The sequence below is a fragment of the Saimiri boliviensis genome, chromosome 7 (assembly GCF_048565385.1).
Source record: "Saimiri boliviensis isolate mSaiBol1 chromosome 7, mSaiBol1.pri, whole genome shotgun sequence".
NCBI classification, from domain to species: domain Eukaryota; kingdom Metazoa; phylum Chordata; class Mammalia; order Primates; family Cebidae; genus Saimiri; species Saimiri boliviensis.
Genome location: NC_133455.1, coordinates 73639158 through 73656824, shown reverse-complemented (window position 1 = coordinate 73656824; position 17667 = coordinate 73639158). Strand labels below are relative to the sequence as shown.

The 17667-nt window shown below is 37.8% G+C and overlaps 1 long non-coding RNA gene and 1 pseudogene across 1 annotated transcript in view; one reads left to right on the top strand and one right to left on the bottom strand.

Annotated features, from left to right (window-relative positions):
* LOC141585135 (uncharacterized) overlaps positions 1–17667 on the bottom strand; it is a 241169-nt gene that overhangs the window by 92670 nt on the left and 130832 nt on the right. Inside the window, exon 2 of the long non-coding RNA XR_012518468.1 lies at positions 4934–5059. This is a non-coding gene — a long non-coding RNA (uncharacterized LOC141585135). The remainder of the gene's footprint in view (positions 1–4933; positions 5060–17667) is intronic.
* LOC101042260 (12S rRNA N(4)-cytidine methyltransferase METTL15-like) lies at positions 6928–8098 on the top strand (annotated as a pseudogene).

The window sequence follows — 17667 nt, the reverse complement described above, 5'->3', positions numbered from 1 at the left end:
GGGCTCTTTTTTTGTTGAAGGGAAAGGAGAAATTTTTTTTTTCCTCTTCAGCTGTGTAAAGAAGGAAGAACATCTACTTCTGCACGGGAAGGCAGTGTTGGAGGGAGCACAGCTACTATGCCTCCATACTACAGGAGAAATGGCTACTCTAACTAGTCAGAGCTTGATGCTCACCAGGCCATGGGGTCAGATTACTATTCTTTCATATAAGTGGCCAGGCAGAGTGGCTCATACCTATAATCCCAGCACTTTGAGATGCCAACATGGGAGGATCACCTGAGGTCAGGAGTTTGAGACCAGCCTGGCCAATATGGTGAACCTCAGTCTCTATTAAAAATACCAAAATTGGCAGGGTGTGGTGGGAGGCACCTGTAATCCTAGCCACTCAGGAGGCTGAGGAAGGAGAATTGCTTGAACTCAGGAGGCTGAAATTGCAGTGAGCTGAGGTCATGCCACTGCACTCCAACTCTGCGGACAAGAACAAGGTTTCATCTCAAAAAATAAAAATAAAAAAAAATAAGTAATAGACTCTTGTACCTTGTCATCTTTTCTGTCTTCCAGATATCTAAGAAACATAATGGTCTCTTTTTCTTCTTTGCTGCTATGCAAAATTAGGGTCCATAAGATCTATTTTCTAGAGATAAGACTGACAAAAATGTCTCTCTCTTTTTCTCATTTCCATTAGCCAAGAAGTGCACACTGTGAAGCTGGATAGACAGGTAGATTGTTAATTATGTAGACGCATAGGTGGTGCTGAGACTAAATTTGAGGAAGGAGTAAACCTGTTCTATAATCAGTCCATTGTTTTGCAGTGGTTGACTTTATGCCCTGATCCCGGTTATTCTAACAGTTTTTACCATTTATTTTTTTTTCAAGTAGAACCCAGAAGTTAGGAGGTGTGAGTATTGGCTTAAAGCACCAGAGAATTTGCTAACTAGAACTGGAAGAGAAAGACTAGACTACTTTCTTTTTGAACTATGAAACTGGAGGAATGTTGAGTCTGGAGTTCTACCACACACAGAGAAAGCCCATCTGCATCAGTAAAAAGCAAAGCCAACCCACAAATAAAGGCAGAGAGCCTCGAAGGTGATGGCCTCTGAGGCCTCCATCATCCCTAAGGCCATATCCATGCCTCTGCAACCTGCATTTGTGTTACAAGAACCAATAAACCATCTCTGTTTGCCCATGCTAACTTGAATTGGGCTTTGATATCAGCAACTGAAAAAAAAAAAAAAAAAAAAAAAAACCCTGATTGATAAAATTCCTGACTGCTTCTTAAGACTACTGACTCCTTCCTCTCTATCCTTTCAGCACCTATTCCATTGGCCCAGTGCACTGGAGATCTAATAACAGTATCGTTTAAAGCCAAACTATATTGGGAAGGACATGTACTCACCTCTGCCAAACACATGTTTACTGACATTTCCTAACAAGTAATAAAATAGAATAAGTGGATATACATACTTAGGAAAATAAAATGGAAATGCACAGGGAAATCTACTCATCCAGTCCACAGCTGTGGCCCCTATCCCCAGCCCTCAACAGTATTTGGCTCCATTGTTCCCTTTATCACATTTGCTTCTTGAAAAAAATCTTTATGGTTCATGTCAGCTCTTAGAAGTAAAGCCAAAGACCATATTTATACTAAAGCATCTTTTTCTAAGGATTCAAGTGCCTGGGGGAGAAATCTTAATATAAGTAAGGGAAGAATCATATGGATCTTTATTTACCAGAGAGAATTATTTTATGACTCATTCAAAATGTTCTTACCTTCCTTACACTATAGATTCCTGTGTAAAATCACAAAACCAGTATATTTGGTAAAGGAAATGAGGAATTGTAAGGGTTATTAGCACATTGGGTTTTTATCATAAATAAAACCTGCATAAAGTTATATAGCATGGGTCCTTTTGTAGCTGTGATGCACTGGGACAACAGGTGGTAAGTGGAGGTCCAACCTGGTACCAGCGACACGCAAAGCAAGACAGAGATACTCCAGGACACAGTGATTTTATTTTAAAATGGATGTTTGGATGTGGGAGAGGCAATGAATAAAGTGGTTTCTATAGCTCTATTTCTTTATTTTTATATTCGCTAAAAATTCTGTTTATATACATAAAGTATATAAAGGAGGTAACAGCTACAATGCTTTGATTCTTTGGCAAAAACTACCCAGAGTGCAAAAGCATCTGGTAAAAAACGCCTTACCTGTGGGTTGCAGGTGCTTACTTTACCGCAGGACAAGGATGAAAAAATAAATAAGTAATGTGCATATAACATATAATGACATTCTGATGAATGTATTTCCCTCAAGGCTCTTTTAAGCACCTGTTGCTGTACAATGTATGTTTCTTTGTTCTGGGTGCACTAAATGAGTAAATCATTTAAGGGGACTAAATCGAAAATTCACAGTATTTTATAACAGCATGTGCTATAAAGATGCCAAGGCATATTACTGAAGGAAGAAAGATGTTTACTGTGTAAGAAGGAAAGCACCTAGACTATTGGAGATAGCAGTAATCTGACACGTAGTAAGGCTGTCCTCTTAACCCTGTTCTCTACCCATGGCTCTCCCTCTGTGATTATATTGGCATGTGTTTTTTCAGACACAGCAGAAGGTAGGAATGAAACTGCTGGAATTTTCAGGTCCACCAGTACAAAATGGGGCCTAGTCTGTGTCACAGCCTTCAAATTGTGCGGTGAAAAATTATGCATATTTTTGAGTCACTTGATTTTTAAAAAGGTAAATATAAAATGATTCGGTTTTAAAATATTCTTTGTAATTCCTACTTTTTATGAAATGCATTCTTATCTATAGAAACAAGACATGGAGGTAAGGGGTCATTTAAAGTTGTTTAAAAGATGGACTGCTCGGAAACATTCTAAGACCAACAGGGCTAACTTCAGTAAAAGAGAAAAATAAATCCTAAAAATGTTAACAGATTGTAACTTGGGTTCTAAGTTAAGACAACAGAATATTAAACATCTCATAATATTCATCAGATCACTATTAGAATTAAGATCTCAGAAAGACAGAAACTCTATATAATATGTGAGCAGGCTGTGGGTACTTCAGTACCCACAGGTTAAGTTTGTTTTTTTTTCTTTTTTGTCTTTCTTACCACCAGCAGAAGAGAGAAAATTGCACTGAATTTGTACCCTAATCCAACCTAATTCCCTTCTTTTACCAGTAAACTGTATTAATTGGTTTTCTGAAACCTAAATATTAGGACTACCAAGTGGAAAATAATTTGTCGTAAGCCTTCTAAACAGTGGGATTGTCTCTAGGGCTTTTTCTTGCAGGAGGAAGAGCATCCACGAGACTGCACTCTGAACACAGCCTGTAAAATTACCCTGTCCTGGCCAATGTCAGAGGGACAATCAGCAAGTGGTTATGATTATCAACAAGAAATAAACAATGAATAGATTAGAGCCCAGAATATTAATCAGTCTTACTGCAAATACACTGCACTTTGCCACTCTAAGACGGCACACATTGAGCTTTCCCTTGTGGATGAATTCACATCTACAGCTTTAAAGGAAGAGCCTGGAGAAGCATAGCAGCTTCTGGGGTCTCTCCTCTTGGGTGAAGCTTTCCATACACTTTACATGTTAGGCATTCAAAAGAGAAAAAAAGAAGTGACAGAGTGTGAATAATCCTGGTGGAGATTTTCCTGTGGCCCCCAAATTTTGTAAATACAGTAAAATTGTTTGAAAACAGTAGCAGCAATTAAAAGCCCCAACCAAAATCATTTTTGACAAGGAATCATTTCAAAATATATCTGTTATTGATGAACAGTGCTCATTTTAAAAATTGTTTTCAAATTGTTAATTAAAATAACATAAAACTTCTGTGCAACAGGATGAATAGTAGGTTTCATTTGATCAATGCCTATTATACATCAGGCACTGCACTAAAAACTTTGTAGGAACTATCTTAATCCTTCTAAGAATTCTATAAGCAACTGCTATGTTGCCCATTTTATAAACAATGAAACTGAGAACCTACCATGTTAAATACATCCCCCGATATCAAGTATCCAGTGAGCTATGAATATTTAAGCTTAAAATGCTTGAATTTCAAATCTTGTAATATTAATTTTTTTCTTTTCTTTTCTTTCTTTCTTTTTTTTTTTTTTTTTGAGACATAGTTTCACTCTGCCATCCAGGCTGGAGTGCAGTGGTCCGATCTCAGCTCACTGCAACTTCTGCCTCCCGGTCAGGTTCAAATAATTCTCCTGCCTCAGTCTCCCCAGTAGCTGGGATTACAGGCACCTGCCACTACATCCAGTTAAATTTTTGTATTTATAGTACAGACAGGGTTTCATCATGTTGGCCAGGCTTTTCTTGAACTCCTGACCTCATGATTCATCTGCCTCGGCCTCCCAAAGTGCTGGGATTACAGGTATGAGCCACGAAGCTCAGCCATTAATTTTTAACATTATTTATATCTCAGAGATTAAGAATGTAAAACACCCTTTTATTTATTTATTTATTTATTTATTTATTTATTTATTTATTTTGAGATGGAGTTTTCCTCTTGTCACCCAGGCTGGAGTGCAATGGTGCAATCTCCGTTCACAGCAAGCTCTGCCTCCCAGGTTCAAGTGATTCTCCTGCCTCAGACTCCCTAGTAGCTGAGATTACAGGTGTGCACCATCATGCCTGGCTAGCTTTTGTATTATTAGTAGAGACAGGGTTTCACTGTGTTGGCCAGGCTGGTGTCAAAATCCTGACCTCAGGTGATCACCTCGGCCTCCCAAAGTGCTGGGATTACAGGTGTGAGCCATTGTACCAAGCAAATAACGTGCTATTTTCAATGAAATAATTTTTTCAAGGAACCTGTTAAAGATACTATTGATTCCGTCTACAGAAGTGAAGAAAGGGTCTCTTCTTTGTTTCTTGGGGTTCCAATGTCCGTGTCCATGCTTACCTAATACTTCTCAGTGCATGAACATCCCTGAAGGTGCAACCAGATGGCTCAGCAGCGGTAGTTCGGGCCAGTTGCCTTCACTAGTCCATCATACAGATTTCTTCAGTGAACACTCCTTCTCCCACCCTGGAAAAAATAAGGAAGTTAAAACATAGCTTAAATATTACTAAAGTTTTATATGGTGCAAGATTTTTCAAACATTTATGAGTATTTTTTCTCATAATTTTTCCCTGTACACATTATAGTCTAAGAATAGTATAAAGAAACGTTTGAGAATCACAACTATATATTTCATTTATTCTCACAATACAGTGAGAATATGGCAATAACTTAATGAAATGAGCAACATCAGAGGCAGATGCCATTTTAGTCAGTTTGGAAATGAGTCTTTAAATGTTCACAGGTGGTTCCAGAGTTTGATATTCAGCTCCCTGACTGCAAACATAGTAATGGTATCGTGTTCCTAGGTTACACAGCAGTGACTAATTTCAGTGCAGCTGAGTCATTTCCTTTAGGATTGGAACAGATTACTTTCTCTTTGGTTAAGCACAGGTATATTAATGTGTCTGAATTTGGTAACAAGGTTTTATTAGATATAAAGGTGATGAAAGAGAGAGAAACAGGCAGACAGAGAAAGATAGAGAGAGATGCTGACGCTGTGAGAGGATGAGGAAACACAACTGATAAAGGACCACAGATTCGTATTTCAAATCCAGAGTACATTCTGAATGGGTTACATACTCACTGAATGGTAAATACATTATTTGCTAACACTTGAACTTAGCAGTTTTCTCTTTTTTTTTTTTCTTTTTTTTTGAGAAGTTGAATTTGATTAAATCAAATGCACTTATAATGGGGTTCCATCATGTTAATATAACAATTATTCTAGAGTACACAGAGAGAAAAGTATTTCTTGGATTATTCTCAGTGGTTACTAAAGAGTCAATGTCACAGGAAACTCACTGTGACCAGGACCCCGCTGGACTAGTTTCTCAGGGATGCTGCAACACAGTACCACAAAAAGGAGCCTTGAAACAACAGACATGTTTTCTCTCACAGCTCTGGAGCCTAGAAGTACAAAGTCAAGTTGCCAGCAGGGCCATGCTTCCTAAGCTTGAAGGCTTAGGGGAGATGACTTCTTGCTTTTCCCAGCTTCCAATGGTCCAGTCTTTCCTTGCCTTTGGCAGTTCGCCTCCAGCCTTTGCCTCCTTCTCCCTGTGGCCTTCTTCCCTGTGCATGTGTGTCTGTGTTCTGTCCCCTAAGGACACCGTGAGTCACTGGATTTAAGGCCCACCATAAATCTGGGATGATTTCATCTGGAATCCTTAACTAATGATATCTGTAAATACCTTACTTCTAAATAAAGTCACATTCTGAGGTTCTGAGTGAACATAAATTTTGGGAGACACCATTCAACCCACTGCACATCCTCAGACATAAGCAGGAGATGCAGGCCCTCACTCTTCTCCCACTCTTCAGACAGCTTCACAGATCACAAACACAAAAATATGGCCACACATGCCAGGGGCACAAACGAACAAGTGTATGTACTAAAGAACGCATGAGCTGCTCTGTATCTCAGGGTCTGGCACTCAGCACCGCCACAGCACAGCCTAGAGATGTGAGCCTAAGCTATACAGCACAGCCGAGTAGATGTGAGCCTAAACATCCACTCTGTGACTAAAACAAATTAAGCCCCAAGGAAATGCTTTTCCTAATCTATTGCCCCATATTCCTAGGACAGAAGACATCTATCTACAAATGTCGTGAGTATGTGGGTTGGCAGAGAGTGGTTTTAAATGCAAAAGAGTAGCAAAAAAGTGTTTTGCAAGAAGTGGCAAAAAACAGTTAAGAAAGAGAAGACAGAGTTTCCCCCAGGAGTAGGACCTGGACAGGCAGCAAATTCAGGTTCTTTGGCATCATAGTGGTAGTCACTGGCCCAAGTTAGAGGCCAACTGATAAGTCTTCGTGCCTCAGTTTTGTTGACCTACAGAATGCTTCAGTATCCATATTGTTGTAGAATGCATAAAGAATGTCTTTCATGTTGGTTGGAATCTGGCATACCTAATTTAGGTATCTGGTCAAAAAGAATACATACTACTGCAAAAAAATATAAAGATGATGAAGCCCAGATCTCAAGATAGAGATTTTGAAATGCTGACTAAATTACATATTCCAGTAATGGTGGATGAAGTTGGTCATTGTTTGTCACCCCAAAAAGGGCAGATTTTTCTAGATATGACATTTGGTTTGTGAGGGCACACAAAAGCCATTCTACAGAAGGAGTCACATATTGTTCTGTATGCCTTGGATAGAAACCCGACAGCGTATGCATTAGCTGAACATCATTTGGAGCTGTCTCCTAAACAAATCCGAGCTATGCTGGGCCAGTACAGCCAGGCAGAAGCCTTATTAATGACAGCTGGAGTGCAGCCAGGGACTTTTGATGGAGTTCTTATGGATCTTGGGTGTTCCTACATGCAACTTGATACTCCTAAAAGAGGTTTTTCCCTTCAGAAAGACAGCCCCTTGGACATGAGGATGGATAGTGGCAGTTATCCCGACTGCTGATGTTGTGAATGCTTTAAATCAGCAGGCACTTGCATCTATCCTGAGAACATACCAGGAAGAAAAGCATGCCAAGAAAATCGCTTCAGCAACTGTTCAGGCATGCAGCGTCTACCCCATCACCAGAACCCAGCAGCCTGCCAGCGTCATCCCAGGTGTATTTTCTCTCTCTGCTATTTATGCACGAAAAGACTTGCTACAGCAATCTACCCATATTGCCACCGAGACTTCCCAGGCTCTTCGCATATTTGTGAACAATGAGCTCAATGAACTCTACACAGGACTGAAGACAGCTCAGAAGTTTCTGAGACCTGGTGATTGCCTCCTTGCCCTCTCCTTCCATTCACTAGAGGATCGCATCGTCAGAAGATTTTTGCTTGGAATAAGCATGAAAGAAAGATTTAACCTAAGGGTCAGACGGCAAGTGATGAAAACATCGCAGTTGGGTTCAGATCAAGCACAAGAGAAGTCTCTATAAGAAGAGTTCCTTTAATGTGGGACTTGATACATAAAAAGGTACTTAATCCACAAGATAAAGATGTAGAAGAAAACCCCAGAAGGCGCTCAGCCAAGCTTAGAGCGGCTATCAAATTATAAGTTATCATCATCTTATTCGTCAATTATTTTCTCACAATTTATCTAATCTTTACTCATGTTATCTTCCTGAATGTCTTGATATAGGTTTAATGTGGGACACTCTAAAAATTGATAACATTTAGCAAATTTTTTCCTCAGAAAGAATCTGTAGGAAATATTAACATGACAGAGAAAGTTCCACTCAGGGAGCAGCAGCACCTCAAGACTGGAAAAATGTGTTAATCTTTGCATTGTATTGAACTCTTGAAATGCAATCCTTCCTCTGGCCAGAAATTTTTTTTTAAAGAATACTATGTTGTGTTTATCTAAATATGTAAACTCAAGCTGTCAAAGAGAAAGACGTTATAATCATAACTGCATGTCCTAAATTTTGAATTTAGATATTTCAATTTGCAAAAGTCTTTTTCTGGCCGGGCGCGGTGGCTCAAGCCTGTAATCCCAGCACTTTGGGAGGCCCAGGCGGGTGGATCACAAGCAAGAGCCGAGATCATCCTGGTCAACATGGTGAAACCCCGTCTCTACTAAAAATACAAAAAATTAGCTGGGCATGGTGGTGCGTGCCTGTAATCCCAGCTACTCAGGAGGCTGAGGCAGGAGAATTGCCTGAACCCAGGATGCGGAGGTTGCCGTGAGCCGAGATCGCGCCATTGCACTCCAACCTGGGTAACAAGAGTGAAACTCCATCTCAAAAAAAAAGTCTTTTTCTGGCTCAAATAATGATGATTATGGAATAATTTTTAATATCCTTACTTGTGAATAATTACCATAGCTTTCTCAAATGCAGGCATTTTGCAAATTTTAAAATATTAGTTTAAGTATGTGTTATATTGATAAAATTTCATTTTCAAATTATAGTATATTATTTTAAAGGAATTTTTCAGCATGATATGGGCCATTTTGTTCATATATCACAAAATAAAAATGTAAAATCCTTACAGAGATTTGTTTCACAAAATGTATATTGCATGTCAATTGTATTTATTTTAATAATAACTCACAATGCCTTTAGTAAACAATAAACTGTTTTATTAGAGTCCTGTATTTTTTAATTGAGCTTATCAAAATAGTTCAGGCAAGTCTATTCGAAATAGAAAACTATCTATTTGGTATAGTAAAATCAATGCTCCCTTTATGTTGTTACAAAGATACGATAACTGTAATAACAGAGAAAGTTTATTCAGGAAACGAATACTTGGTAGAAGATTTTTTAACAAATTGATGGGATTGATTCATAATTCACATATCAACTTTTTACATGTACTATGTACTTCTAATTTATTCAATTATTCAGCAAGGGCTGAACTTGTCATTAGAAAAGAAAAGGCAAGTCCAACTTACATGGCCCACAGTACACATCCTATCGAGTTTAATAGAGGAAAATTATGTTTGTTAATTATAATCACAGATGTCAATATAAAATGGTCACAGTGGTAAATATTACAAACAGGTCATACGTGGCACTGGAAGAGCATCTAGTAAGGATTTTATCTGTTGTCAGAAACCAGGTATCAGAACATGATACTTGAATTGTGACCTGAAGTATGAGTTGGAGATAATTAGTCAAAGAGCACATGGGGTACAGAAGGGGGAATGTTGATTAATGCTGCATATAAATAAATATTATCTTAAATAGTTATCTTTGAAATCATATTTACACTATTAATTTGCTCAGTAACTTTTTTCAAATACAGAAAAAAGATTCTTCATTATGGTTACAAATTTTAATTTGATGACTCCAAGTGAATGAAATATCAGCCTAACTGTATAGGCAAAATAGATAAGAATTAAATAGATGAATTTACCTCAGACTTAAATCTACCTCTGTAATGTTTAAGTTTAGTACCCAGGTTTGTTTACTACTTCTGCTTTACAGGCTTTATTTAAATCCAAATTTAAATCTGAACAATCCTCCAGGGAAATCAGAATTAGAAAAAACAAAAATCTGGAGAACAACATGCTTGAAATAGAAACAAGAGATGCACCTAGGTTAATGCCCTGAATCCTACTGAAACAATGTATAAATTTCTCTTTGCATGTAACAAATATTTGTGAATGAGACATACTCCCCCAAAATTCTTATCCTTGTATGTTATTGGAAAATAAAAGATCACATCTGTATATTTAACAATAATTCACGTATTTCATAAGTCATTTTTTCATTCTGTATAGTATGGAAATTATTTTTATATTAAATAGAAACTGAATGCACTGGGTTGGACAGTCTCCCCCCAAAATTAATGTACCTCCTAGAGCCTCAGAAAGTGGCCTTATTTGGAAATACTGTGATTGTGGTTGTAAGTAGCTAAGATGAGGTCATACTGGAACAAGGCAGGTCCTTAACCCAACATGACTGGTGTTCTTTATAAGAGAAAATAGGGTGGGCATGGTGGCTCACGCCAAAGTAATCTCAGCACTTTGGGAGGCCAAGCCAGGCAAGTCACTTGAGGCCCAGGAGTTCAAGACCAGCCTGGCCAACATGGCGAAAACCCATCTCTACTAAAAATACAGAAATTAGCCATGTGAGGTGGTGGGTGTCTGTAATCTCAGCTATTCAGGAGTCTGAGGCACAAGAATCACTCAAGCCCAAGAGGTGCAGTTTGCAGTAAGCCAAAATCGCACCACTGCACTCCAGTCTGAGCACCAGAATGAGACCCCATCTCCAAAGAAGAAGAAGAAACGGAGGGGGAGGGGGAGGGGGAGAAGAGGAAGAGGAGAAGAAGAAGAAGAAGAAGAAAAAGAAAAAGAAGAAGAAAGAAAGAAGATAAGAGACATAGAGACACAGAGGAGAATGCCACATGAAGCCAGAGGCAGAGATTGGAGTGATACATCGTGGCAACCATCGGAAGATAGGAAAAAAGCATGGAGTAGATTCTCCCTCAGAGTTCCAGTAGTTGCCAACCCTGCTAACATGATTTTGCACTTCTTGCCTCCAGAACCACGAGAGAATATATTTCTGCTGTTTTAACGTACCCAGTTTGTGGTAATTGTTATAGCAATCCTAGGAAACTAATACTCTGACAGAAAAAAATCTTGGATAATATGCATGAGAAAAATTTTTTAATAAACACAAACTTGGTTTCAAAATGTTTTCATGCAAAAATAGATGACTCATGCCTATAATCAATCCAAGCACTTTAGGAGGCCAAGGCAGGCACATCACAAGGTCAGGAGATGGAGACCATCCTAACTAACACAGTGAAAACCCATCTCTACTAAAAATACAGAAATTTAGCCGAGCATGGTGGCATGTGCCTGTAGTCCCAGCTACTCAGGAGGCTAAGGCAGGAGAATCATTTGAACTTGGGAGGCAGAGTTTGCACAGAGCCAAGATCAAGCCACTACACTCCAGCCTGGATGACAGAGGGAGATTCTATCTCAAAAAATAAAAAAAAAAAAGGTTAACTTTTCTGTAATTAGGCTGTGTTTTATAGTCATTCTTGCCTGCTTCTTAGTCTTTGTTGTAGGATGCATAATAAAATACATGAATGAGTTTTAAATGGTTAACTTTGGAGAATGGTTTTGGGAAGTTCGTATAATACACAGAAATAAAAGCTGATGTTACTATGAATGCACATCACTTTTCTAATAAAATATTTCTAAATCTTAAAAGAAACAGAAGACAAATGCATTTGTCAAATATTTCCTCTGAAATAGACTGTTATATAATAAAATATCTCTCCCCAGTAGTGCTGAGGCTCCATTTAGTTGCTATTCTTCATGGTATTCTTTTTTTTTTGAGACAGAATCTCCCTCTGTCACCCAGGCTGGAGTGCAGTGGTACAATCTCGGCTCACTGCAACCTCTGCCTCCCGGGGTCAAGGGATTCTCCTGCCTCAGCCTCCCAAGTAGCTGAGATTGCAAGTGCCTGCCACCACACTCAGCTAATTTTTTTGATTTTTGGTAGCGATGTTTCACCATGTTGGTGAGGCTGGTTTTGAACTCCTGACCTCATGTGATCCACCTGTCTCAGCCTCTCAAAGTACTGGGATTACAGGCATGAGCCACAGTGCCCAGCCTCTTCATGGTATTCTAATTTGGGGATCTAGTTTGTGATCCAAAATGTGTGTGAATTAGCTTGGCATTTACACAGATTGGGGAACACTTGCAATATTAAACTTTTAACATTACTTTTAAGCTTGTGTATATATGTACATCTATGTCCAAATCACATATGTATTAAGTGTGATACTCTTTATTTGGGCAATAGGTAAACACTAACTACAAAACTTGGGGATAGTTTTATTTTAAAAATATTTAAGTAGTTAATTAAATTTGTATGTGTTAGTTTTATTTAAATAATTGATACAGTTTTTATTTTTACTAGTTGTAAGTTATAGTCTGTATTTTAATTTTAACAGCTGATATTGTATATTTTAGAAAAAACTTTATGAAATTATTTTCATATTTTACATTCCAGTTAGTTTATACTTCTGATGGTAATACATTCAAATTGCATGCACACTGAGAATAGTTACATTTTATTTAATTTATACTATAATGAAGGTATATTCAAATGGTGTATATTTTAAAATTAATTACAGTAGAACATAAATCAGAAAAAAAGTCTTGAATATAGTTATACAATTAGTGGTTGTGACTAAATGAAGGCAAAATAAGTTGATGAAATTAATTCGTAATGACATATTATGTATATATTTGTGTTACAATCCCAAATTTTGACAGCTCATCAGTGGAACACTCATATCTGCACAATAATTAATTTCCCTGACATTTTGCTTATTTTCAATTATTAAAACCATTACTGAACATATTTTTAAACTATCATTATAAAACTATTGCAACGCAAAAGGATAAAACGTGTGTATAATAATTTGTTAGCTTGATTTATAATTATTAAATATTAAATTACTAAGAAGCACTACTTCATTAAGGAACAATCTATCTCATGCAAATGAAAGAATAACTTGATAAATTTTAATTATTATTTTATTTCTCTTAAGTGGCCTCCATTTATTCTTTTTCCTGGGCTGTGCAAACTTTAGCAGTAGGCAGGGCCTGAACCTGCTCTAGGAAGATAGGGAGCAAGTAATTGGTAGATAGACAGCTACTTTTCAAGTATCCCTATTTAATTAACTAGGGTTGCCCTAGTGTTAGCAACAAAGTAGCACAGACTGGTGGCTTACACTACAGAAACTTATCATCTCACAGTTCTGGAGGTTGGAAGTCTGAGACAAGGTGTCAGAAGGACTAGAGTTCTCACTGAGGGCTGTGAGGGAAGGGTATGTGCCAGGCCTCTCTTCTGGGCTTGTAGATGGCCGCCTTTTCTCTGTCTTTCTATCTTGTTCCCTAAGCATGTGTCTGTGTCTAAATTTCCTCTTCTTACTGGATTAAGGTCAATCATATCCTTTAGGACCCACCCTAATTACCTCATTTTAACTTAATTATATTTTAAAGACCCTGCGTCTAAATACATTCTGAGGCAATGGGGATTTTTAAAAACCATATGCATTTTTAAAATTCAGCCCGTAATTCCATATACAGACATGAAGATGTTTGCACTTTGGTTTCTTTCTATTGGATTGAACTTTACTGTCCATAAATGCAAGACAATTGACTTACGTTACCTGGATTTTAGCCATGAAGGACAAAAGGCTTTGTAAGTATGACATTTTTCTGGATTTAATTTTGACTCATTACCTTAAAATCGTCAACAAAATTTTATATGATAATAGCTCAGCTAATAGATATAATGTGGCATTTTCTCAAAAATCTAGTTTTGTGGTGTTTGACAGAGGAAACAGTCTTCTTCAACTTTATTAAGGTTTAGCAATGCTTCATTTTTTTTGTCTTATGCAATTATCCTTCAAGGTAATAAACATGAGTCATTCTTTTATGATTGTTAATCTGTTTTTATGTATCTGCCTAATATGTAGTTGATGGACTTTAATAAAATCTGAAGTGAGGTCCCCTTAAGGCCGTTTCCAGGCTGGTTTTGCTGCAAACTGCAGCAAGTGGAAATTCAGTTAGCTCAGCATACAGTGTGTTTCCCTTCAAAATAGATGGGCTAATGTGAAGCATGTCTGTGCTGGCCTGGTATTATGGTCTGGCCTCAAATACTGGTTGTTAAAACAAACTACACACCATCCAAGACCTAACTGCCAATAATTCCACAGTGTAACGTAACTTAGCTGAATATGCTTTTAGTTTGGAAAAGGTAAATAGGAAACAAGGTAGCAAGAATAAGCATGTCTGCAAGTACGCCATCTAACTCTACTTCTGGAAAAATTCCAGATTGCAGAAAGACTAAATGAAATCAGATAATTCTGTCAGTTTTCTGTTAAGAAGAAACGTTTTTATCTGAAATACTCAGTAAATAATTGAACTATTTATGAGTTCTGCCTAAGATGTAAATAAAAGACATTGAACTGACTGACTGGTAGCATGGGAACTTTGCCTACACAATGGAATTCCAAATATTCCTTTTTTCTGTAAGGGCATTTCCTAGGGTCTTTCTCTTCCATACCTCTGCCAAATGTATAATTGCTCTGAAAATCATTGTTTCTTCCATATTACCACATTTTATTATTGCATCTGTCAATCCTTCCTACTTATTGTGAATCTCTATAGGTCAGAAATGTTTTTTTAAATTTACAATCATATTGTGTTTAACAGTTTAAAAATAGAATAAGAATAGAATAAACTGAATTTTAAATTTTACAATCAAAGAATGAAAAGGTCTTCAAAAGTCACTGCTGAATTTCACATTTTCAGGAAACTAGCTGTCTACATTAGTGATAAACCCCACACGAACCCACAAACATACCACAGAAGAGCTATGAACCTTAAAATAACTTTTTAAATGCATAAGCCAGCTCCTAATGCCATGCTTTTTATCAATGATGACATTCACTGCCAGCCACACTATGACAAGATGTATTTCTCTTACAGCTGGAAAGTGGAGAGCTAGTGGCTGGATGTCAGTTCTCTGTCATTTGGTGCCCACCTCACACAGAAGCTCCAGCGCCCACACAGCCCTTTGCATCAGTGTCCAGATGTAAGTAATATAATGTGGATAAGCACTTGCATTTGGAAATTAATACAGTTAAGTATTCTTCTCAGGTGACTTACCTGCTTCAGAATTATTGAATATTATTGCCGGCTCATACTGATTGACATATATTCAGATCATGTTAAATTCTGTTTTTGTGTGTCAGTTTTTCTATATGCTTATGATTCCAGGAAATACTTTCTTGCCTCCTTAACACAAACACTACTCTTCATCTTATCTCCAAATTCCCAGAAGTGGTCTGGCACATAATAAGTGGTCTTATTTATTTACTTAGTTAATTATTTAAATTTGACCATTCTTTGAAAAAAAATGATGCTCTTGATGACACCTCATCAACATTAGTTTATTTTCTTACTAACTAGGAGGGCTTTATATTCCAGTTTCCCAGTTTTTTAAGTGATTCTTTTTTATTTATTTACATCCCATTGGAATCCCACTTGCTTTAATATGAGCTGTTTTTCTCATACTACTGAACAAAAAAATATTAATTTAGCATCTCTTATTTATGCATAATATTTTTGTCCATCAGTTCTTACCTCTAGAGTTCGACCTTCCCTCTGCAACTCTGCTATCTGGTCTTGCCAGAATAGAACTTCAGTTGCAATGTGTGTGCATGCCTGTGTTTGTGTGTATGTGCAAGTATGCTGTGTGTAGTAAGGGTAGCTGTGCTAAATGGAAATGGCAAACCGATTATTATCTTAACTCTTCTCAAGAAACTCATGAGTTACACATGACTGTTCTATAGCAGACACGGGCATAGGACAGTCTTAGGAACAGAGAAGAGGGTACTGACAAATCGCAATCCCCTGTAGTAAACTGTACTTAAGGCTGGGTGCAGCAGCTCACACCTGTAATCTCAACACTTCAGGAGGCTGAGGCAGGAGGATCATGAGGTCAGGAGACTAAGACTATCCTGGCTAACATGATAAAACCTTGTCTCTACTAAAAATACAAAAAAATTAGCCAGGTATGGTAGCATGCACCTGTAGTCCCAGCTACTCGGGAGGCTGAGGCAGAAGAATTGCTTGAACCCGGAATGCAGAGGTTGCAGTGAGCCGAGATCATGCCACTGCACTCCAACCTGAGCAACAGAATGAGGCTCTGTCTCAAAAAAAAAAAAAAAAACTACTTTTGAAAAGCAGTAGCTAAATATATATATATATTAATACAGGTATAAAACAAAAAGGTGTCATAAGACAAAATGAATTTACAAAACTGTAAACCAAATAGATCCGTGTAACCTATTTTTTTGTGGTTAATATAACTGGATGCCAGAAAAGTATGACAGGAATCATGGCGGGAATGGGGGATATTGGAAATTTCTGACAACCAAGAGGACCTAGGATTGTTTGATGCCAAGACATGCTTTCCCACTCTATTTCTTCTTAATCATCATATTCTTAAATCTTTTAAAATATACTGCTGCCCATTATAAATGCTATTTATCATCTACAAAGGATAAAATACCTTTAAAATTCTCTGCTACTTTCTAAGTTTGGGAGTAGGTTAAAACTTCAGTTAATTCATGTCTTAAAGGAATGTATTATACCTCCTAGGACTGCTTTAAAGAATTGGGATAAGCACCTGGCAAATAATACAAGTTCAATAAATGTTGATATTTTCTTGTCACAGTACTTTTGGCATTGTAAACCCTGCCCCCTGCCCCAAATATTGGTGAAATGTATGCCGGCATTACAAAAGACCGGAGTAGACTTTTTAAAAGAATAAATACTTGAAAAATGTAAAACTACAAATTTAAGATCCAAGATGGCTGATAACTAGCAGCTCGGGATTGTAGCTCCCACTGAAAGCGCAAAGAAGGAGAGGACGCCACACCTTCACATGAATTCTTGTTGCTTACGCACCAGGAGATTCCCAGCGGAGGAGCCCCACGGGTCGCCAGCGCGACTCTTGTGACCGGCGAGGCGGTTTTGCCGGCGCCTCGGAGCGTCGGTTCTCGGTGCAGAGTTGGAAAAGCACCCTCAATCTTAACGCCGCTGATTTAGTCGGTGCAGTGGGTTGCTCAGATTTCGGCGCTGAGAATCAGTAAGTCGGACGTCCACTCAGAAACCCAATTACAAAGACGGTGATTATAAAGACTACAGATGGATGAATCTACAACGAAGGGAAGAAAACGGTCAAAAAAGGCTGAGAATACCCAAGATCAGAACGCCTCTTCCTCAGCAGGGGATCCCAATTCCTCATCAGCAACGAAACAAGGCTTGATGGAGAACGAGTGGGTTCCAATTACAGAAGCAGGCTTCAAAACGTGGATAATAAGAAACTTCAGTGAATTAAAAGAACTTGTTATAACACAATCTAAAGAAACTAAGAACTTTGAAAAAAGGTTTGACGAAATGTCAACAAGAATACAAAATTTAGAGAGGAAAATAAGTGAATTGATGGAGCTGAAAAACACAATACGAGAACTACGTGAAGTATGCACAAGTTTTAACAGCCGAATTGATCAAGCAGAAGAAAGGATATCAGAGGTCGAAGATCAACTCATTGAAATAAAACAAGAAGACCAGACGAGAGA